Source organism: Stenella coeruleoalba (genome assembly GCF_951394435.1).
Source record: "Stenella coeruleoalba genome assembly, chromosome: 5".
Classification (NCBI taxonomy): domain Eukaryota; kingdom Metazoa; phylum Chordata; class Mammalia; order Artiodactyla; family Delphinidae; genus Stenella; species Stenella coeruleoalba.
This window is the reverse complement of record NC_137150.1, coordinates 28,364,752-28,387,338: the sequence shown is the minus strand read 5'-3', so window position 1 is coordinate 28,387,338 and position 22,587 is coordinate 28,364,752. Positions and strand designations below refer to the sequence as shown.

Below are 22,587 nucleotides of genomic sequence, written 5' to 3'. Positions count from 1 at the left end.
ATAAGCAAAAGCATAAATTCTAGAGTCATACAGACCAGAGTTCAAAACCTGACTCTCCTACTTAAAAGCTGTGTGCCACCTGGCATGTTAACTTCCCAAAGCTTCAGTTTACTCATCTCTTTTTTTTTTTAAATAAATTTATTTATTTATGGCTGCATTGGGTCTTTGTTACTGTGTGCAGGTTTTCTCTAGTTGCAGCGAGCGGGGGCTACTTTTTGTTGCGCTGCGTGGGCTTCTCATTGCAGTGGCCTCTCTTGTGGAGCACGGGCTCTAGGCACAGGCTTCAGTAGTTGTGGCACGTGGGCCCAGCAGCCGTGGTTCGCGAGCTCAGTAGTTGCGGCACACGGGCTTACCTGCTACGTGGCATGTGGGATCTTCCCGGACCAGGGCTCGAACCCGGAACCCCTGCGTTGGCAGGCGGACTCTCAACCACTGTGCCACCAGGGGAGCCCTCCTCATCTCTTAAATGAGGATATCATTAGTACCTTCATTACAAGTTTCTTATGAAGATAAAATGAATAATGCACAAAGAGGAGTTAGCATAATCTGACACACAGGTGAGCATTCAATAATGTTAACTTTGGTTATAGTTTAATCCTATATAGTAAATCACACAGAGGAGTTTTTCTAATAGGCTATATTGACAGTCACAGCTTTAAATGACAAAAGAACATATTGATAAAAGGAAGCAGGTAACAATAGAATACATAGAATTAAAGAAGTCACTGATTAAAAAATAATTGCCTGGCTCTCAAGGAGAAGATAGTGAATTCTTCATAAGTTAAAGGTAAAACAATTGTTACTGGTTGGTACAGCAATATATAGTTCTCTATAACACACACACACACACACACACACACACACACACACACACACAGTAGACATTCCTTGTAGGTAGAATGAGAATCTAAAACCCAGAAGCCTCTCAGTTAGGGAAAATTTTAATAATTTAATAATGGAATGTTGAGTAAAGTACATCAAGAGTTAAGAACTAATGATTTCCAATGAAAATGTGAAATTTCCACAGCCACCAAAAGAACAAAAATAAAATAATTATAATTGATCATAACATTGTCCAAAATCAACAACCATCTTCTATGGATGTTTCCTTAGGCTCACAGTGCAAAAAACAAGTGTGTTAAGAGAATTCCAGTTGGTTTTCCCCAGGACATGCCTCTAATAATTAACTACAATGAATCTCATTGGAGGAATGATGTCCATGTAGCTGATAAACATTGAACCTAACTTTTGAAAATATACAACTGCAGAAATAAGTTTTAAATAAATTTGTGTTCAGATAACATAAGGGCAGCAATTTGTATTGATTTATAAAGTCAGAGGAAAACACTGATTTTAATAGTATGATATCTAAATACAAGATCTACACTAAATCAGTAGTTCAAGAATAAGCAATTTTAAATGACCATATTTCAACTATTTAATAGAAATTAGTTACTGTGTAACTACATGTAACTAACATGTCAGAGGTAGTAAATAGCGGCCTGGCTACAAGAAATGAGCACCTCTATTTCAAATAGGTCTTCATTTTAACTCCTATGAAAATGTTTAACAGGTTAAGTGATTAAATAAACATTAAAGAGAACTTCAAATTGCAGTAAATTTATAATTCTGACAATCTGCAATACTCATTTAAATCACAAAAGCTCAATCATTTAAGCTAGCAAAGTACAAATGTCTCAAAATGGAGTTTGGCCTCTTGTTGACAGTCACCTCAAATTTCTTCCAGTGGCTCAGCAGGTAAGGAATTCATGGAATTCAGGGCTTCAAGGTCTAGTAAGCATTACTAAACCTTACTGGTTAAACCATCCAGTCAACACCAAGTTATGTGGGGCAATGCCTGTAGATTATCTAACTCCTTTGTCCCTTCCCACATATTCTCTACTTCATAACTACCATTACTTCTAAACGGTACAAAGAGGTAAACATGAAATTGGTAAATATTATAAATTAGTTATTAGAAATGCAAAGAAAAACTATGGTCAGGAATGTGGTTAAACTGCAGTTTAAATAAAGCTTCTGGATTACCCATGGATTTCTTTTAATCCACATAATCCTCCTCCTGAAGGCATGGATAATCAGGTTCGCATTTCCATTGAAGGCAAATGAGCATTTGCCCGGTGGTCTCCCAAGTAGCCAGAGCAGCAGGAGACAAGCTACAGGGTCAGGGATGCAGCAGTCCCTCCAGGGTTTGCAGTAGGGGATTGTGAGCTGCTGACCTGTGCTCTAACAATACCACAACACAGGGGACTGCCAGATTAACTTTCTTTATTTTGGCGGTAAATTCCCCCTATTAAAGGCTCAACCGATAATAACCTCAGGTGACCTACTTTAAATAATCAAGAAAATAAGGAAATATACATTCTTGGTGAAGAAGCGGGGGAAAGATAGATCATGGAGCCAGGACTCAGGGGAAGGATGTGTAAATTTTTTGAGGAAATGAGGGAATTTCTAAATTATTGACTGCTTTAGGCTGGAAAAAAGTTAAACGAATAATGGAAAGCTACCTTTGCAATACACCATAGCTATAAAGATAGCACATCTTTCCCTCAAACCCTAGGAGAGTTGAATACCTGAAACAACTAAGTGCTGGAATAAAACGGATAGTCTAGCAGAGGTGACAATGCTAGAGAGAGAGAAGAGAGAAAAGCTGAGACTTCATAACATAATCCTTGGCAAAATTAATCTCCAGTTTACCCTAGCTCACCCTGCGATTGCAGTAAATGGGATTCTGGGTTTATCAAAGACACATGAGAAGATATGTTATGCCATCCTTTATGATTTTATCACAGACTTCGCCTCCAAATTTCTTTGTTAGATGCTCCCTATTGTAACTTGACATCATGGGATTTGCCTCACTTGACAGGTTCCAGAAGTTATACAATAATTTTTTTTTAATTTAAAGCCTCCATCTACAAAGTTTATTGCTTTATTGCATGTAAACCCGTTATGTTGAAGACTGGAATTCTTTCATTTATATTTCTAAAAGAAAACCAACAATTAGGTTGATCAATTATCCACTTATTCCAAGTTCTAACATATTCTATGCATGAGAGACTTTCCCTTTAAAAAAACAAATAAATCCAGGGAATTCGCTGGCGGTCCAGTGGTTAGGACTCTGCGCTTTCACTGCCAAGGGCCTGGGTTCAACCCTTGGTCAGGCAACTAAGACCCTACAAGCCGCGTGGTGGCCAAAAAATAAAAAAAAAATTCCAAGTGTTAAAAATGAAGGGGAGGCTGACCGCAAACGGGTAACATGAGGGAATTCTTTGGGGTGTTGGAATTATTCTGTACATTGTTAATGGTGGTGATAGTTACAAGAATCTAGGCATGTGTTAAAACTCATAGGACTGTACATGAAAAAGTTTTTGTAAAATTTTAATATTCAAGGTCAGTCTCCTTTTAGAAATACCTTTTTTATTAAAAAAAAAAAACTATCAACTCAGAAAAAGAAAGGTCTAAATTAGAGATACGCAATCTGCATTATCAGAGCAACTGGTAGGTAACACACTATACACACCCAACCATACATCTAATACCTTTCATTTTTCCTCTCTCAACTGGAAGCTTGTGACTCAGGATTATTTAACCTGGAGATGATAACATAAAGGTTACCATGGAATATATGAGAGAACAACTTAAAAAGGAAGTACACCAGTTTAGAATCACTCCAAAGGGTAAAGCTGGACCCAGTGGCTGGAAAATACAGGAAGCCAGACTTTGATTATGAGAAAGCAGAAAGGCCTCTTCAAGAAAGGATAGTATCCTTTCACACAAGGTGTCCCAGCAGACATCAAACTACCAAAAGCACACAGGCACTCCTTAGAAAAATGGCCCATACAAATCAGGCAGCGGAGAGAAGGCAGAGGGAAAAAAAAAGTGTCAAAATTTGGAGAGGGAGATGAGAAGGTAAAAGGAGTGAGAAGCAAAGTTGCCCCACACAAGCCTGAAAATCTATAATATTCTCCTTTATCTTCCTTTTCTTCTTCTCTTCTACTAAATTTCCAGTATTTTTCTTCTAGCCTAGGATTTCCTTCTCCAACGTATCTTTTTCCTATTATCTACTCTGACAATGGAATTCTACACCTTGATTTTTCCATACCCTTCTTTCTTCACAAACCTACTAGATAGTCTTTGGGGCTTCAGTCTCAGGCAGGGGGAAAATCCTAAATTATTTGCCTCTTTCTACAACATGACAAGGCTTGAAAGTGAGCAGTTAGCAGAAGCCAAATGATAGGCACTTATCTCTCCAAGATATGGTTAAGATATGATAACTGAATCAAATGGTTCAGAGGATATTTACATAAATGCACACAAGGGGGGGGGGCTCAGATTTTTAAAAAATAATGTAATTGAAATAAATAAACACACCTGTTCTCTGTAAAAATTGCAACTGCTACCCTATAGGATTTGGTATGCAATACTGGATTAAACTACCACATTCTATAGAACCAGTCCCCTCCAGTCAAGACCAAAATTCAACGCTTCTAAAGAACAAAACAAGGCTGGAAAACTTGTATGGCTTCTTATTCACAAAAATACTAATGATCCAGTATACAATGAACAAAATCCACATTTGTTTTTGTTATTAACGGCTTGACGTCTAAATGCTTAGCCTTTTCAGGAGGTACAGTACCTTAATGAAGACTGAGAAAGTAAGGAATAGAATAACTAATAGAATAGAATTAACAGAATAACTAATAGAATAACTCTAGGCCCTGTGATCACTTCCTCATTTGCACAAATCTGGGACCAAAAAAGGGTCAAGTGTGTTCAGTACATGTTATACTTGGAATCGGAAGATTTTATAATGTATTTCATTCATACATTCATTCATTCAACATTAGTTAAATTTTCCAGACACTGTTCTGGTTACTGAGAATACCCCAGGGAAGACCAAGTCCCTTCCATCAGAGAGTTTATAATATGTTGGAGGGAAAAGACCATAAACAAACAAGAAAATAAGGAAGACAATTAGCTGATAATGCAGGTAGAGTTTGGACTTACTTTTTAGTGCAATAAGAAGCCCCTGGAGCAGGAGAGTAAGTAAAGATCACTCTGACTGCTGTCTGAAAATGGACTGTAGGAGAGCAAGGCCAGAGGCAAGGAGACTAGTTAGGAAGCTACTACCTAGGAAAAACTGGGGTGGTGACAATAAAAAATAAAGTGAAGTAGGGACTTCCCTGGTGGTCCAGTGGTTAAGAATCCATCTTGCAATGCAGGGGACGCTGGTTCAATCCGTGGTCAGGGGAACTAAGATCCCACATGCCACGGGGCAGCTAAGCCCACACTCTGCAGCTACTGAGCCCATGTGCCACAACTAAGACCCGATACAGCCAAAAAGTAAATAAATATTTTTTAAAAATAAAAAATAAAGTGAAGTAAATATATTCGGGATACATTTTGGAGGCAAAATCAACAGGGTTTGCTGAAGGACTGGTTGTGTGGGGAAGTGGGGGAGGAGTGAGGCAAAGCGTTGAATTAAGGATGACCACCAGACTTTTCACTTAAGTAGGTGGAACAGGGGGGTAGAGGGGTGCGCTTATGAAATGCAGACTGCTGGGGAAGGAACAGGTTGAAGAATGGAAATCAAGAGCTCCACTTTGAACACGTCAAGTTTAAGATAGACAAATGAAGTGAAGATATGTAGGCAGGTAGAAGAAATGTGAAGTTCAGAACTGGAGACAAAAATCTGAGAGTCAACAGCACGGTGACAGTATTTAAACCACAGGACTTGATGAGATCACTCAGAGAGAATACAGGTAGAAAAAAGTAGAGGGATGGGCTTGGACACCCTTAGGCATTAGGATGTTCTGAATTCACAAAGAGAAGGAAAAGTCAACAAAAGAGATAGAGAAACAGAGTGAAGAGAAAGAAAACCATAAAAGTGGAGTATCCTGGAAGGTTCCTTTATATAATATGATACTCTAATCCACCACCACCCTCCCATCCTGCTGGCCACACACTCTCAAATTCTATAAACAAACAAAAAAAAAAACTGAGGCCCAGAAAGACTGGGTGACATCCCCAAAGTCTCAGCTACCTGGGACCCAGGACCAGGCCTAAGAGCCAAGGTGTGACTTCTGACCCCTAGCCTTTTCACAGTGGCTAGCAGCGCTTCTACTGTTGGGTTTACCAGTGAGACAACAGCGAAGGTTATAATCTAGTAAGAACACAATGAGACTACAAGGAAGAAGATAATTTAGATTACAAGGTTAATTTTTAATTTTTTTCTATGTATTTTGTTTACATTCACAAAGCAAGTTGGATCAAAAGCCTTTATGGATGAGTCTCTAAGAAAAGCAAGAAAAACAGACAAGAGGTGAAAAAAGGCAATAAATCAAAACCCAACTCGATTTTCTCCACTTCTAAAAAACACTGTGGGTTTTCCCCAGTGGCGCAGTGGTTAAGAATCCGCCTGCCAATGCAGGCAACATGGGTTCGAGCCCTGGTCCAGGAAGATCCCACATGCTGCGGAGCAACTAAGCCCGTGGGCCACAACTACTGAGCCTGCACTCCAGAGCCCGAGAGCCACAACTACTGAGCCCGCCAGCCACAACTGCTGAAGCCCACGCGCCTAGAGCCCGTGCTCCACAACAAGAGAAGCCACCACAATGAGAAGCCCGCACACCGCAACGAAGAGTAGCCCCCGCACGCCTCAACTAGAGAAAGCCCGCACACAGCAACGAAGACCCAACGCAGCCAAAAATAAAATTAAATTTAAAAAAAAAAAAAAAAAACCACTCTGAAGGTAGAAGACTCTCATTAGGATGTGAATCAGGGGTTGTACAAAAAAGTTTTTTGATTTCAGTCATTTTTGCTTTAGTGAATACAATCCCAGTTTTAAAGCTTAAGATTTTTACTTTGTTCCACACTTGCCTCTGGAACTAGGTTAAGATCTTTATCCTGACCACCCTTTCCTATGCTACTTTATCATGACTTAAGCAGTTCTGCTTTTACCATAAAAATCTTACAGTGTAACCTAAAAATCCCCAAATGATTAATGAACTGCTGAGAATTCTGACTCGTTGGAGATGATTTTATTAGGAATCATATTTCCAAACACCCATTCAGTGCTTCAAAATAAGTACTCATCTAATTTAACTATGATGACTTCACCAGAAATAACACTGCCCACGATGACGTTTACAAAAGCACTCGTCACTCCCTTCGTATGTAGCAATGCAAAAAAAGGAGTCTGTTTCCGTATTCTTCTCTGTTTATACTCTGTAACAAGTGACAGTTTAAGTGTCATTTAAGATTATTTAAACAGCAAAGCACTTCAAGTTTGATATGTCCCACCACCTTGCATCTGAAGCGAATCCTAAAACTCAGTGTTTTATTTAAACAGCAATTCCCACTCGGTACCTGAGACAGGTATTCCAAGGCAGCCTTAGAAAAAAAAAAAAGAGACTCCAACATTCTAGGATGAGGCTATAGGATTCGTATTTTGGCCACTGTTAAGATAACAGGCTCCTGTATTAAACAACTCCAGTGGAGGTTACTGCAACATCAAAGCGCTTCGGAAATACATGCCCCCGAAAAGTACACCCGCAGCCAAGAATCGGCAATAGCTAACAAGGGAAGATGCTGCAGCAGAGTTACTCTTAACAGCCTACCACTGACCAAGCACTCGTTTTTCGGTCATGTACATCATCCTGTCCTAGCTACACAACAACCCTGTGAAGTACGTATAATTATTCCCACTAACAAATCCGGATACTCTGGCCCAAGGCCCCAGGGCTGCTCAGTGGCGGCGCCGGGATTTGAAAACACGACCCTATCCCAACAGTCCAGGATCCCCGCCCCTAAAATACACGCTGCGCAAAAAGGTATCTGAGGATCAGGAGCTCGCGGGTGTCCGCAAAGACACAAGGGGCGAGGACGCCGCCTCTCCCCAGACGCCCCTCAGGAACGCAACCCAAAGGGCCGCGTCCCTGCCGCCCGGAGGCCGGGGAGAGCCGCTCACCTTGGAGAGCCCCGGGAGGGCCGCAGGCTAGCGAGGCACCCCGCGGGCCGGCGTCCTCCGCGTCGGCAGGAAGCGCGGAGCGGCCACTCAGTCGCCGGCGCCGCAGGCTGTGGCGGGCAAGAGCGCGCCGCCGGCCCGCGCGGGGGCACCTCAGAGGCCCGCCGCGACCGCGCCGCCCCTCAGCCGCGCCGCATCCGGGTCCCGCTCCACTGCACTCACCTGCCCGGCGCTCCGCCGCCGCCGCCGCCGCCGCTGCCGGCTCTCGGCTCCAGGGGCGCAGTTAGCAGCCCAGGCCACCGCGACCGTCCAGCTGCGGCGCTCCCATGCCCGTCTCTCTCAGTCGCCACCCGCCTGCCCCGCGCGGCGCTACACCAGCCCGTCGCCCACGGCCATGGCCAGCTCCGCCGCCGCCGCCGCCGCCGCCGCCGCCGCCGCCGCCGCCGCCGCCGCACCGACCGACGGAGCACGCGCGCGCCGCCGACGGAGCGCGCGCGCGCGCGCGCGCCCGCCTCAAGGGCCCGCCTCCCAGCAGCCCTCGCTCCGCCCCGCGAGCCGCTCCGGCCAATACCAGGTCTGCGGGCTGGGCGGGGCAGAGTTGGTCGCGGCTGGGAGGGGAACCGCCGCCTAGTCCTCTCCGGTTGGTGCCTGCTGGGGGGCTGAACCGTCGCCTAGATTTCTCCGGCTGCCCGACCAGCAGCCGTGCTGCTGTGCGGCAGCTCCTCTTTGAGGCTCCCGGAGGACTCGGAATCGGGAATCCCCAGCAAGCCGCTTTCAGGAGAGACCCACCACCTGCCCCGGCCTTCGTAGCCGCCTCCGAGAGATTTCTCTGTTCCTGGTTTCCTTGCCGGCCTTCTCTTCACAGCCACTCTCCCCAGTTCTGCGACTCTGAACTGATATCTCGGTTCCTGGGCCCTACACTGTGCTTTTCCCTCTCCCCCTGTGTCACTCCTCTTCTGGGGGTGGGGCCGCTAGGTCGGCTGACCCACAGCTGGCCCTTCAATGCCTGCACTGGTTATAAAGCAAAAGTCTAGCATTCCAAGCCCAAGATTCTTTTTCTGTGTGTTCATTTTTGCGATAATTAACATTTATCTGCAGAGGCTTACAGTTTACCCAGCCCTGTTCGCATACCTTATCTCCTGTTACCTTTTGACCTCAACCGGGAAATCTCATGGTCCTCTTTCTTAATGGCACACTTCAATTTCACTTACTGAAAACCAAAAATTTAACTTATTGTAAAGATACTATATTGTAAGGTTATTGTAACTTATTGCTACTGTAATAGCTCAGGCAAATAGTTGAGTAGTCTGGGATGGAATCTCAAGTAAACCTAATATAAAGCAAAGGTGGCAAACAAGCCTGTGATAAAAGAATAGTTTATTTGATCAAGGATCCTGATTTAATTGACTATTCATAATAAATCTAGAGCCATACCATATTCAAAAATATGTTCCAGAAGAGTTAGACTTAAAAATATACAAAACAAAGACTTAGAGGAAATTTTTTAAAGAATAGTAATATAACTTTAGCGAGGGGAAACTTTAAGCAAGACAGGAAGCTCAGAATCATCAAAGAAAAAAAATTTTCTACCTAAATATTTTGAAAGTTTTGCATAACATCACACTAAGACAAGTTAAAACAAAAAACAATAGACGGAATAGAACTGCACAAAACATATGGCAAACATTATATCTCTAACATAAAAGAGTCTATTGAGAAAGCAAATTAAAACAGTAATCCATTTTTCACTCATTAGACTGGCAAACATTAACAAGACCAATCGATACATAGGAAACAAGCTCTGATGGGAGTGTAAATGCCACAAACTTTCTAGGAGTAATCTGAGAATACCTATTTAAATTTAAAATACATATACCTATCCATTGACCCAAAAATGCATTAACTCTGCCCTATAGAAAAACTAAAGAAAATACTCATTGTAAGGATGGATCCAAGGATGCTGTGGTGGGTTGAATGTTGGCCCTCCAAAAGAAGCCCACCTGGAACCTGTGAGCATAGCCTTATTTGGGAAAAGGATCTTTACAGATGTAATTAAGTTAAGGATCTTGAAATGAGATCATCCTAGATTTGGGGTGGGCCCTAAATCCAATAACAGGCATCCTTTCAAGAGAAAGGCAGAGAAAGATTTGAGATAGAGACACAGAGATAAAGGGGATGTGAAGAATGAGGCAGTTGGGAATGATGCATGTACAAGCTAAAGAATGCCGAGGATTGCTGGCAGCTACCAGAAGCTAGGAGGGGGCCACAGAACAGGTTTGCAGAGCCTGCTAACATATTGATTTCAGACTTGAAACTCCAAATCCGGGAAAGAATCAATTTCTGTTATTTTAAGCCCCTCAGTTTGTGGTTACCACAGGAAACTAACACAGATGCTTATTGTGTTACATGAAGTGCAAAACAAACACAAACAAACTAGGAACAATGTGATTGTCCATAGGTAATGGAATATATGAACCAAGTGTACTCCCTCCATACTCTGCAATATTATACACTGATCAATGATGAAAATTAGTTAGACCTATCTGTATTGACCTAGAGGGATGTCCTTGATATATTGCTAAAGTGGAAAATGCAAACTGAAAATGCAGACTGAAGAGGGATAAAGAGTGGTATGATCCTGTTAGTATATTGCTGACCATTTATAGATATATCCATGGGGGCATAGAGAAAGGGATTGAAGAATTTACACTAGACTGATCACATTGGATAGCTCAGAGGGCTGAAATGTCTTTATATATATTTGATATCTTACTGTTAAAACCATTGTTTGGGGGATATCAGGATATATGTATACATATAGCTGATTCACTTTGCTGTACAGCAGAAAGTAACACAACATTGTAAAGCAATTATACTCCAATAAAGATGTGAAAAAAAATTCTATGTATTATGCATTTAATAAATACAGCTTTAAAGAAAAAAAATACTTGTGACTAGTTTTTAAATCATGATTAAAGTGGTGAACATAAAGAAAAGGTTCTATCTGTTCAATTTTAGAAGATTCAAATGTTCTCTACGTCCCCACTACTGAGTTCTGAGTTACACATTCAATGCATAATCTTTTGGTGTTTTTTATGGGGTGTTTTCCCCCTTTTTTCCTTCTTCTTACTTATGAGTACTTCCTTACTTCTGGGAATTTCCTAGGCTCACAAACATTTTTTATTTTTCCCTTTTAGAATTTGAGTGCTTCCTCTTCATTTTATAAGTAGTAAATATGCATGATTTGAAATCCAAAATGTACAACTGAACGTTCAGTAAAAGTCTCTCTCTCAGCTATTACTCGCTCTTCACAACCAAAGTTGTCAGCTTCTTGAGCATCTTTCCAGACGTATTGTATACATTTATAAGCAAGTACAGGTATATTTCTCCTTTTTTTTTTTTTTTTTTTTGCGATACGCGGGCCTCTCACTGTTGTGGCCTCTCCTGTCGCGGAGCACAGGCTCCGGACGCGCAGGCTCAGCGGCCATGGCTCACGGGCCCAGCCGCTCCGCGGCATGTGGGATCCTCCCGGACCGGGGCACGAACCCGCGTCCCCTGCATCGGCAGGCGGACTCTCAACCACTGCGCCACCAGGGAAGCCCTATTTCTCCATTTTTAACACATATGGAAGTGTTTGATTCATGCTTGGTTTTTTTTCCACATAATATCTATCAGGTTGTTTGATATCAGTGCTTATAGAGTTTATCTATTCTTTTACATTGTTACTGCTATACAGAATAGAAAAAACTGCCCACGTCATAAATTTTCACAAACGGAACACACCTGTGTAATTACTTCTCAAATCAATAGAGAACATGACAAATATCTCAGAACCCACTTGTGATCCCTTTCAGTCACTGCCCTACCCCCAGGGGGTTACCACAATCTTATCACTAGAGATTCCTTCTTCCTGTTTTTGAACTTTAATTAAACAGATTCATACAGTGTGTGCTCTTTTTGTGTTTGGTTTCTTTTGCCCTACATTTCCTCTACATTGTTTTGATATTCATACACTACTGCATATAACTGTATTTTGCTCATTCTCATTGTGATACAGTATTTCATTGTATCTGCATTTATTTTCAGGCTATATAATGTTCCATTGTAAGGATATATCAATACTATATTTATCTGGTCCCTTATTGATGAATATTTTTAGACTATTTCCAATTTTTTGATATACAAACAATGCTGCAATGAACAACCTTGAATTTATAACATTTTGTGCATATGCAAGTGTAACCACAGAATAAATCCTTAGAAGTAGAATTATTTGGTCAATAGGCATAGGTATTTGTAATTTTGAAGGATATTGCCAAATTGCCCTCTCTCTGGGATGTACCCTTTACACTCCCACCAGCAGAATACTTGAGAGCTTATTTTCTTAGAATTTTAGAGCTTGGAGCTTGGAGACTTAGAAATTACATATACAATGCCTACTCACCTTACACAGGGAGAAATCTAAGCCCTTAAAGATGAAAAGAGTTGCACAGAGTCCTAGAACAAGTTACTTACCATCCCCAAATTCTGAAGGAGGATGCCTGGATGCTCGTCTCCATATCAGAGAGAGCCAACAAAGCCTCAAACATCCTGTCCTGCCATAGCTATTGGCATGCTGCCTCTCTCTCCTCCTCTTCCCCAACTGCCTTCAAAGACCACTTCAAAAAGGCGCACACACACACACACACACACACACACACACATCAAGGCCAGGAACCTTAGGAGAAAGGAGACAGAAAGTGAAAGGCAGTGGAGGACAGAGGGGACTCAGGGGGAACAAGACACATTCTCCTGGAAAGCAAAGTAAGATATATATAAGGCTTTGAAGGGAAATTCAATAAAACAATTACACACACAGGTGAGCACACACATACATACACACGGGTCATAACTGAATTATGTGACTGTATACAACTGTAAAAATAATGAGGCAGGGGCTTCCCTGGTGGCGCACTGGTTAAGAATCTGCCTGCCAATGCAGGGGACACAGGTTCGAGCCCTGGCCCAGAAAGATCCCCCATGCCACGGAGCAACAAAGCCCGTGCACCACAACTACTGAGCCTGCGCTCTGGAGCCTGTGAGCCACAACTGCTGAAGCCTGCACACCGCAACAAGAGAAGCCACCGCAATGAGAAGCTCACGCACCGCAACAAAGAGTAGCCCCCACTCACTGCAACTAGAGAAAGCCTGCGCACAGCAACAAAGACCCAACGCAGCCAAATATAAATAAATAAAATTAATAAATTTATTTTTTAAAAAAATAATAATGAGGTGTTTCTATATGAACTGATCTGGAACAATCTCCAAAATATTATTTAATGAAATAGGCAAGATGCAGAACAGTAAAGTCAGCTACGATTTGTATATGCATAGATCATTATCAGAAAGACAGAAGAAACTATCAGTGGTTGCCTGGGAAAAGGAGAACTAGAGGTTGGGAAACAAGAGTGGAAGGGAGAATTAATTTTTATGGTTATTGTCTTTTATGCTATTTGAAATTTTATCATGCTCACATATTGCCTATTATATAAATATAGATAGATAAATATATGTATAGAGAAAGCATATAAAAGAGTTGTAATTTAGCCAGAAGTTTGACCATCATTGAGTAAGGAGAGGCAAAAAACAAGAAAGGAAGGGGTGGAGCCCTAGTAAGGGAGCCAGTGAGGCAATGGGTGCACTAGAAGGACAGGAAGGACACTCAAGGACTAGCCTCGCAAATTGAGAATGCTTATCACACTGCATGTTAAGCGCAATTTGTCTTCAGCCTTATTAACTTGCAAGTCTAGAATGGTGTCATTCACTAAAGAAATATAAGTTGAATGTTGAAAAATAATAAATCAGGCACTTTTAAAACCAATTAGCTCTGGTATGCAGTGTTAGCTGGATCAAAGATTGTACCCCTGGTTCCCAAGAGGTTTGGGTGTGACTCTGCCTTGTGGAATGTGAGCTCTTTATCAACAAAGGCTCTGCTCTGTTTTTTGTTGTGGACAAGCCACCTGAAACTGCAGTTTAACCTGTTTCTATAAAAAAGGATGCAATGTAATTAAATTAACATTTTAAATAACCTGCTACCTTGAAGAGCTGGAACCCAGAAATTTCTGGCCCATTAAGAAGGCATCAGAGGCAGAAATGTCTCAAACTGGCCAGTGGCCTATTTGCAGTTTCACCCTGATTCACCCACTACTGAAATTTTATTGGAGAGCCTATACTCAGCTCCTGTGGTAGCTCACAGAGCCTTATATTTGCAAAATAAAGCCCTAACTTCAAAGGGAATTCCTTTAGCTAAAAAATGAGCTTCATTAGAGCCTTTTTTCCTTTAAGCAAACACCAAACCAAAGAGTTGACTTTACTTCTGCTTTTTAATCAAGTCAATATTTCAAAATGTAAGTAGAAGAGACAGTTTGACTTTTTGTAGCAACTTTAAAAAATATATTTAATTATTTATTTACTTATTTTGGCTGCTCTGGGTCTTAGCTGTGGCACGTGGGATCTTTGTTGCAGCATGGGGGATCTAGTTCCCCCGACCAGGAATGGAACCCGGGCCCCCTACGTTGGGAGCACAGAGTGTTACCCACTGGACCACCAGGGAAATCCCTGTAGCAAATTTTGATACTTCAGTCAAGCCGAGCTCACATGTCTAGAGCAGGATTGAAATATATATGCAAATGAATGGGGAAAATAGCAGGTACAGGATGGCTCTGGAAAACAGAAACCTGGATCGCCCAATTTGAAAGACTGGGGACAAGAGCAAAATGTGAAATGACTCCTCTAGTCCTCAATCCCCCAGATTGGTCAAGGGGTGGATAAATGTTTCTCTTACAAGGATCAAGATTTACACATTCTGGGGACTTCCCTGGTGGCACAGTGGTTAAGAATCCACCTGCCAAAGCAGGGGACACGGGTTCGAGCCCTGTCCGGAAAGATCCCACATGCCACAGAGCAACTAAGCCAGCAAGCCACAACTACTGAGCCTGTATGCCACAACTACTGAAGCCCGTGCTCCGCAACAAGAGAAGCCACTGCAATGAGAAGCCCACGCACCGCAACAAAGAGTAGCCCACCACTCGCCACAACTAGAGTAAGCCCACGCACAGCAATGAAGACCCAACACAGCCAAAAATAAACAAATTTATTTTTTAAAAAAAAGATTTACATATTCAGAGGGTTCAGGGATGTTCCATCTGGACAGAACTTCCACAATGAAATCAGCAAGTTTTTGTCAATTGTCTCCTTAATAGATACCGAGAGAAATTCATAGAAGACAGTGTTTTTAAATTCCAATAATACACAGACTGCTTGGAGGGTTAAAAAAAAAAAAAATTGTCCCAGACTCTTGAGAATATTCTCTTCTTCATTCACCAGCAACAGTCCCAGGCACTGGATAAATGGTGGTGATATGGGGGTGAGCAAAACAACATGATTCATACAGCATCTGCTGCAAAGGAAGAAACAGTCATTAATGAAGTCAGCTCATGATTAACTGCAAATTACACCTACGTGCCATAAGGTGGGGGGGGGGGGTGCCTGACACTTTGAAAGTAAGTAATAACGGAGGAATTTACTGAGAGGAGAAAGCAAGTTTCTCTAAGGAAGGGAAAACTTGCCTCAGTCTGAAGGAAGATGAGACCAGGCAAAGAGTGGAGGCCCAGAGTATCGCAATCAGAAAAAACAGCCAAGGCAAGGGTCCTTTGCACGGCCACTTGAAAAACCAAAAAGACGAGCTGGAGTGCAGGAAGCATGGTATTCTTGCCAAGTTGGTCCACTGAACCTGCGCCAGGATCCTAACCCAGGCCGAGACCCCTTGTCTCAGACAGGGAGGTTCTTTTTCCAACCAGATTCCCACAACCAATAACGAAACCTATACTGAGACTAGAAGAGCACAAACTTTATTCAATAGCCAGAAAATGGAGAAGCAGGAAACTAGTTCACAAATCAACTTCTCATTCCAATTCTGGTGGAGACACCAAATATATTGGAGGGTCAAAGTAAAAGGGAGGGACTTCCCTGGTGGTGCAGTGGTTAGGAATCCGCCTGCCAATGCGGGGGACACGGGTTCGAGCCCTGGTCCGGGAGGATCCCACATGCCGCGGAGCAACTGGGCCCGTGTGCCACAACTACTGAGCCTGTGCTTTAGAGCCCGCTTGCCACAACTGCTGAGGCGCACGTGCCTAGAGCCTGTGCTCCACAACAAGTGAGGCCACTGCAATGAGGGGCCAGGGCACTGCAACGACGAGTGGCCCCCATTCAACACAACTAGAGAAAGCCTGCGTACAGCAACGAAAACCCAATGCAGCCAATAAATAAATTAATTAATTTAAAAAAAAGAGTCCACAGAATAGGCCTTAAAAAAAAAAGTAAAATGGAGGGATTTGGAAAGAGTAGGAGGAATATTCATGAGTTATCCTAGAACAGGGGTGTGGTTTGGACCTGGAGTTGATCTGCAGATCTGCAGGTCTCCTGCAGATCTCCTTTTCAGTCCTTGTGTGGGCTTTTCTGGTTGTGGTCATGGCAATTGTCAACTGTCATGGCCTGGTGGCTGTGTCATCATGCTACTGCATCACAATGAGCATATAATGAAGCTCAAGATCTACTGGAAGTCGAATCTTACACCATCTTAGGCCTGACCAGTTCTTGTTTTTTTCTCTTTGCATCTCCCTCCTGAAACTTAGATAAGAATAATTGGCTTGCATTTGAGGGAGGGGCAGGAGTATGATTCTGGGGCAACAGCCTTGGTAACAGTACGAGACCCTCAGGAGAGATTACCACCACTTGCTAATACTTCCAGTTCTCTTCCCCTGCAGAGCACTTGGGAGGACTGTACTTCCCTGCTCTCTTGAAGTTAGATGGAATCCTTACAGTTGAGCAGAGCCATAAGGCTTGCTTTGGCTAAGGAAATGTGAGCAGAAGTGGCATTTGCTACCTCTCAATGGAAGCATTTAAGAGATGGAGTGTGAGGGAATTCCCTGGCAGTCCAGTGGTTACGACTCTACACTCTCACTGATGAAGGCCTGAGTTCAATCCCTGGTCAGGAAACTAAAATTCCATAAGCTGCAGCATGGTCAGGAAAAAAAAAAAAAGAAGAGAGAGCAATGGAGTGTGTTTTTCTCCAGATCCTCTTTCCCACGTGCTGATGTAAAGGTACCACAAGAAAGGATCAGTGCTGTGGATCTTGGAGACAACACATGAAGGATGGCTACCTGGAGAGCTGACGGGAGCCAACTGAGTGTGAACTCGAAATAAACCTTCGCCATATCCAACCACTGAGATTTAGGAGTTGTTTGTAACTGCAGCAAACCTATATCTTACTGATATAGACCCAAATTTGAGAAACTCCACAAAGGAAACACATAACCCAAAGGAAGACCATTAAAATAATTCAAAATTTACACACTTTCTTTCATCTACAACTATATCTACATCTCATCTGCTTTCACGGACCTTTATTCAGTTATGAATTTCCATATCTAGCTTTTCAAAACTGCACCTGATTTGTACCATCTGATTTTCTGTATGATGTCATAAACATTGAAGACTGTTTTTTTCATTTTATAAAGTTGAATAGAAAACATTTATCATGTGCCTCTCTACTGTCTATTAACACCAAGCTAAGTATCTGAATTTGTTCATTTCACGTTCCTAATAGACCGAATGAAGGTCTATTATACGCATTTTCCAGATGAGAAAACTGAGGCTCAGTTGTACTTGTATCTCCTACCAGATTGTATATTCCTTGGAGACAGTGGATGGTATAGTGTTTATTTCTATACTTCCCACAGTTGACACAGGGCCTAGCTCTGAATGAGTCTTTAGCAAATGCATATTAGATCCCTTCACCCAAATCTACATAGCAAGTCCTGAAATAGGGATTCAAGCCCAATGTGTTCAGGACAATAGCCCCAGTTCCTTCCACACCACACTCACACCACCCCAGTCTCCCTGAGTTCTATTCCTCCAGGATCTTAATTAATTCAGTGATTTCTAGGAATATGCAGTTTATGGCCCAACCATATGTGGCAGCAAGAAAAAGATTTTTTTAATTTTGTATTCAACTTTGAAAACCATTAAGTCAACTGTTTTTTTGTGTGTTTTTTTGCGGTACGCAGGCCTCTCACTGTTGTGGCCTGTCCCATTGCGGAGCACAGGCTCCGGATGCGCAGGCTCAGCGGCCATGGCTCATGGGCCCAGCTGCTCCGCGGCATGTGGGATCTTCCCGGACTGGGGCACGAACCCATGTCCCTTGCATCGGCAGGTGGACTCTCAACTGCTGCGCCACCAGGGAAGCCCAAGTCATCTGTTATTTGAAAAAGAAAGAATAGAGAAAACACACTTAACTGTACATATGATTAAATGGCCTTGAGGATGTAACACAAGCCAACCAAAGCACAGAAACCCAGAGTTCACCCTACAAGAGCATCTTGAAATTGTGTCTCTACTTCCACTCTGGGTTTTTGAATGAGAATGAGCTTCCCATGTGTTATTTTCCAGCGATGACATGACAACATCTGGAGCTCTGGATTGATCTGAACAGGAAAGATACTATCTTATCACACTTCAGTCCAAGCAGCTTCATGCAAGTCTCCCAAAACTTTCTGACCCACCCTCTAGTAAAAGAAGCATTTTACTGCAACCCAGTAAGTAATACATAAGGAGGTGTGTGTATGTGTGTGTGCATTTATATTATACGCTGAAATAAAACTGTGATGGAATAACACCCTTATCATGTGTGATGCACTCTGATGTTTTCTAGGTCATTTCTATTTTCTATGCTATACTGTTTAAAAATTGTTTTAAATATGTTTTAAAAATTGTAGTTGCAATCCACCAAATTAATTTCACCATCCATTTAGTCTTGCAATTTGAAAAACACTGGTCTAAGTTAGAGTGGGCATCATCAGAAAATCTACAAACAACAAATGCTGGAGAGGGTGTGGAGAAAGGGGACCCCTCTTGCACTGTTGGTGGGAATGTAAACTGATACAGCCACTATGGAGAACAGTATGGAGTTTCCTTAAAAAACTAAAAATAGAATTACCATATGACCCAGCAATCCCACTACTGGCACATACCCAGAGAAAAACCATAATTCAAAAAGACACATGCACCCCAATGTTCATTGCGGCACTCTTTACGATAGCCAGGTCATGGAAGCAACCTAAATGCCCATCGACAGACGAATGCATAAAGAAGATGTGGCACATATATACAATGGAATATTAGCCATAAAAAAGAATGAAATTGGGTCATTTGTAGAGACGTGGATGTATTAGAGACTGTCATACAGAGTGAAGTAAGTCAGAAAAAGAAAAACAAATATCGAATATTAACACATATATGTGGAACCTAGAAGAATAGTACAGATGAACCGGTTTGCAGGGCAGAAATAGAGACACAGATGTAGAGAACAAACATATGGACACCAAGGGGGGAAAGTGGCGGGGGGCTGGGGTGGGATGAACTGGGAGATTGGGATTGACATATATACACTAATATGTATAAAATAGATAACTAATAAGAACTGGCCATAAAAAAAAAATAAATTAAAGAAAAAAAGAAAAACACTGGTCTAATGGAGATATAGAAGTTGCTACTCCTTGAGTCAGGGATACATATATCTTATTTACCTGAATCTTTAGCACTTATCACACACCCCCTTTTATTTATTTATTTATTTCTGAATAAATGAAGGAGTGAATACCTACCATGTGCATCTGAACCAGGAGCTAGGAATGCAATCATGAGCAAAACTAAGAGGCAAAGCTGAGGGAATCCTTGCCCTGGTGGAGCTTACTGAGGGAGACAGACTTTCAACCAAAATGAAATTAAATTAAAAATAATCTTTTAGGGGCTTCCCTGGTGGTCCAGTGGTAAAGAATCTGCCTTCCAATGCAGGCGACGCGGGTTCGATGCTTGGCCAGGGAACTAAGATCCTACATGCCGTGGGGCAACTATGCCCACACACCACACTTACAGAGCCCATGTGCCCTGGAGCCTGCGCGCCACAACTAGAGAAGAGAAAACCCGCACTCCATAACTAGAGAGAGGCCCGCGCGCCGCAGAGAAGAGCCTGTGCACTGCAACAAAAAACGATCCCGCGTGCCTCAACGAGGATCTCGCGTGCTGCAACTAAGACCCAATGCAGCCAAAAATAAATAAAATAAATAAATAATAAATTAAAAAAAAAAAGCCAACATAAGGTATAGTGCCTTCCATGATATGGGTGTTCAATACTCAGAGTCAGAGTCTTACAGATAAAAAGGACCATTAATAATAATTTTTTTAAAAAATTGCTATGAGAATGTCAGTCAGATATAGGTGACAATGTATGGGGTCAGGGGTGGCATCTTTTGGAGTGACATTTAAGCTGAGACCTAAAGTCCATGTAGAAGTTAGGTACATAGGGGCTTCCCTGGTGGTGCAGTGGTTAAGAATATGCCTGCCAATGCAGGGGACACGGGCTCGAGCTCTGGTCCGGGAAGATCCCACATGCCGCGGAGCAACTAAGTCTGTGTACCACAACTACTGAGCCTGCGCTCTAGAGCCCGTGAGCCACAACTACTGAGCCTGCGTGCCACAACTACTGAGCCCACGTGCCACAACTACTGAGCCCGCGCGCCTAGAACCCGTGCTCCGCAACAAGAGAAGCCACCACAATGAGAAGCCCGCACACCGCAACGAAGAGTAGCCCCCGCTCGCTGCAACTAGAGATAGTCCGCGTGCAGCGACGAAGACCCAACGCCTCCAAGAAACAAACAAACAAATAAATAAATATATCTCTTTAAAAAAAAAAAAAGTTAGGTACATAGGATGTGAGTGGAAAGAGCATTCCAGGCAGAGGAAAGAGCACTCATGTCAATGAACAGAGGCAAGAAAGAGTTGGGCACATGTAAAATCCCTCCCCATACCCACTCTGCAAAAAGGGGCCTGGACCTGTGTTGTTTGTGTCCCAACTTTTCCTTTGGAAGCCCTGACCGATTATTCTACATGGGCCTGGTAGGACTGCTTTGTGGGAGCTTTGCGCTTATCCCACACGCATGAGTTGGGGCCCAGCCAATCAGAGCTCTGAACCTTCCTGACAACAGGGATGAATGTGATTAGTTCAGGGAGGAGCAGGTGACTTTATTTTACTTCTAATTTTTTTTTTTTTTTTTTTTTTTTTTTGATACGCGGGCCTCTCACTGTTGTGGCCTCTCCCGTTGTGGAGCACAGGCTCCGGACGCACAGGCTCAGCGGCCATGGCTCACAGGCCCAGCCGCTCCACGGCATGTGGGATCCTCCCGGACCGGGGCATGAACCCGTGTCCCCTGCATCGGCAGGCGGACTCTCAACCACTGTGCCACCAGGGAAGTCTGAGCAGGTGACTCTAGCTGGACCAATCGAGGTCACCTTTATAATTGGCATGTGGAAAGGGTCTCTTTTTCTCTGTAAGATCAAGTAAAGCCAGACCTCTATGTCATTGTGTGAAGAGAGTGGGTTAAAAAGATGAAACTGACATACAGAAGAAGAGAGTGCTATAAGCAGGAGCATTAGCGGGAGAAAGAACATCAAGTGAAACTCTGGGTCCAGGCTGGCCTCAAGCCAGCAGACCAGCAACACTTCAAATTGTTTGAGCTATTAACTCCATTCTTTCCTATTGCTGGTTTTAGTTGGTTCTCCACTATTTGCAACTGACTGCAAGTGTGAAAGGAAGGGTAGAAAGCCAATTAATTTCTTTTTTAAAAGAAGAACAGAAATGTTTGTGGGGTCACAGACACAATATTTCCACGAATGGGAAATTTGCCTGGAATATGCCAGGTTTCAAGAGTTCCAGATTTATGAGGTTGGTCATTTTCTCCCCTCCCTCCCTCCCTCTATTCCTTCCTTCCTTCCTTCCTTCCTTCTCTCTCTCTCTCTCTCTCTCTCTCAAACTCCATCTCTCTATCATTACTGTATCAGCTGAGTGAAGAAATGTTACGGAGCTTTTAGAGAAAGCCGGGAAGCTATGATATATTCCCAGCTACAAAAATATCTAGCTACAGTGGCTTAGACAAAGGTGTGGTACCAGTAATAGAGATCAAGAGAAGCAAATTTAAGAACAGTTTTGGTAGAGCTGCTAGTACTTGGTCATGGATTAGATATCAGGGACTGAACTGTCAAGACAAATGAATAAAATGGATAAATTAACACATGCTGAGTTAAACAGTCACAGAGCAGCTGGAATGTCTTAGACCCTGTGGTAGAAGCTAGGAGAGCAGAGATGAAAACAGTCCCTGCCTTCAAGGAGTTTATAGCAGAGGGGCCCTTAACATTCAGAAAAGAAACGAAAAACGAACGACAACAGCAGCAAAACCGGAGGGCTTCCCTGGTGGCGCAGTGGTTAAGAATCCACCTGCCAATGCAGGGGACACGGGTTCGAGCCCTGGTCCGGGAAGATCCCACATGCCCACAGCCGCGGAGCAACTAAGCCCGTGTGCCAGAACTACTGAGCCCGCACTCTAGAGCCCGTGCTCCGCAACAAGAGAAGCCACCGCAATGAGAAGCCCGTGCACCACAACGAAGAGAAGCCCCCGTTCGCCACAGCTAGAGAAAGACCGCACGCAGCAACGAAGACCCAACACAGCCTA

At 42.9% G+C, this 22,587-nt stretch overlaps 1 protein-coding gene across 3 annotated transcripts in view; it reads right to left on the bottom strand.

Moving 5' to 3' along the window:
• The window catches only part of PIK3CB (phosphatidylinositol-4,5-bisphosphate 3-kinase catalytic subunit beta), a 195,314-nt gene extending 186,470 nt beyond the window's left edge, over window positions 1–8,844 (bottom strand). The window contains exon 1 of one of the 3 annotated variants that reach the window (XM_079923349.1): window positions 8,774–8,844. The gene's annotated coding sequence lies outside the window, so the exon portion shown is untranslated. The other 2 variants (XM_079923348.1, XM_079923351.1) reach the window with 2 other exon arrangements.
• Window positions 8,845–22,587: the final 13,743 nt, after the last annotated feature.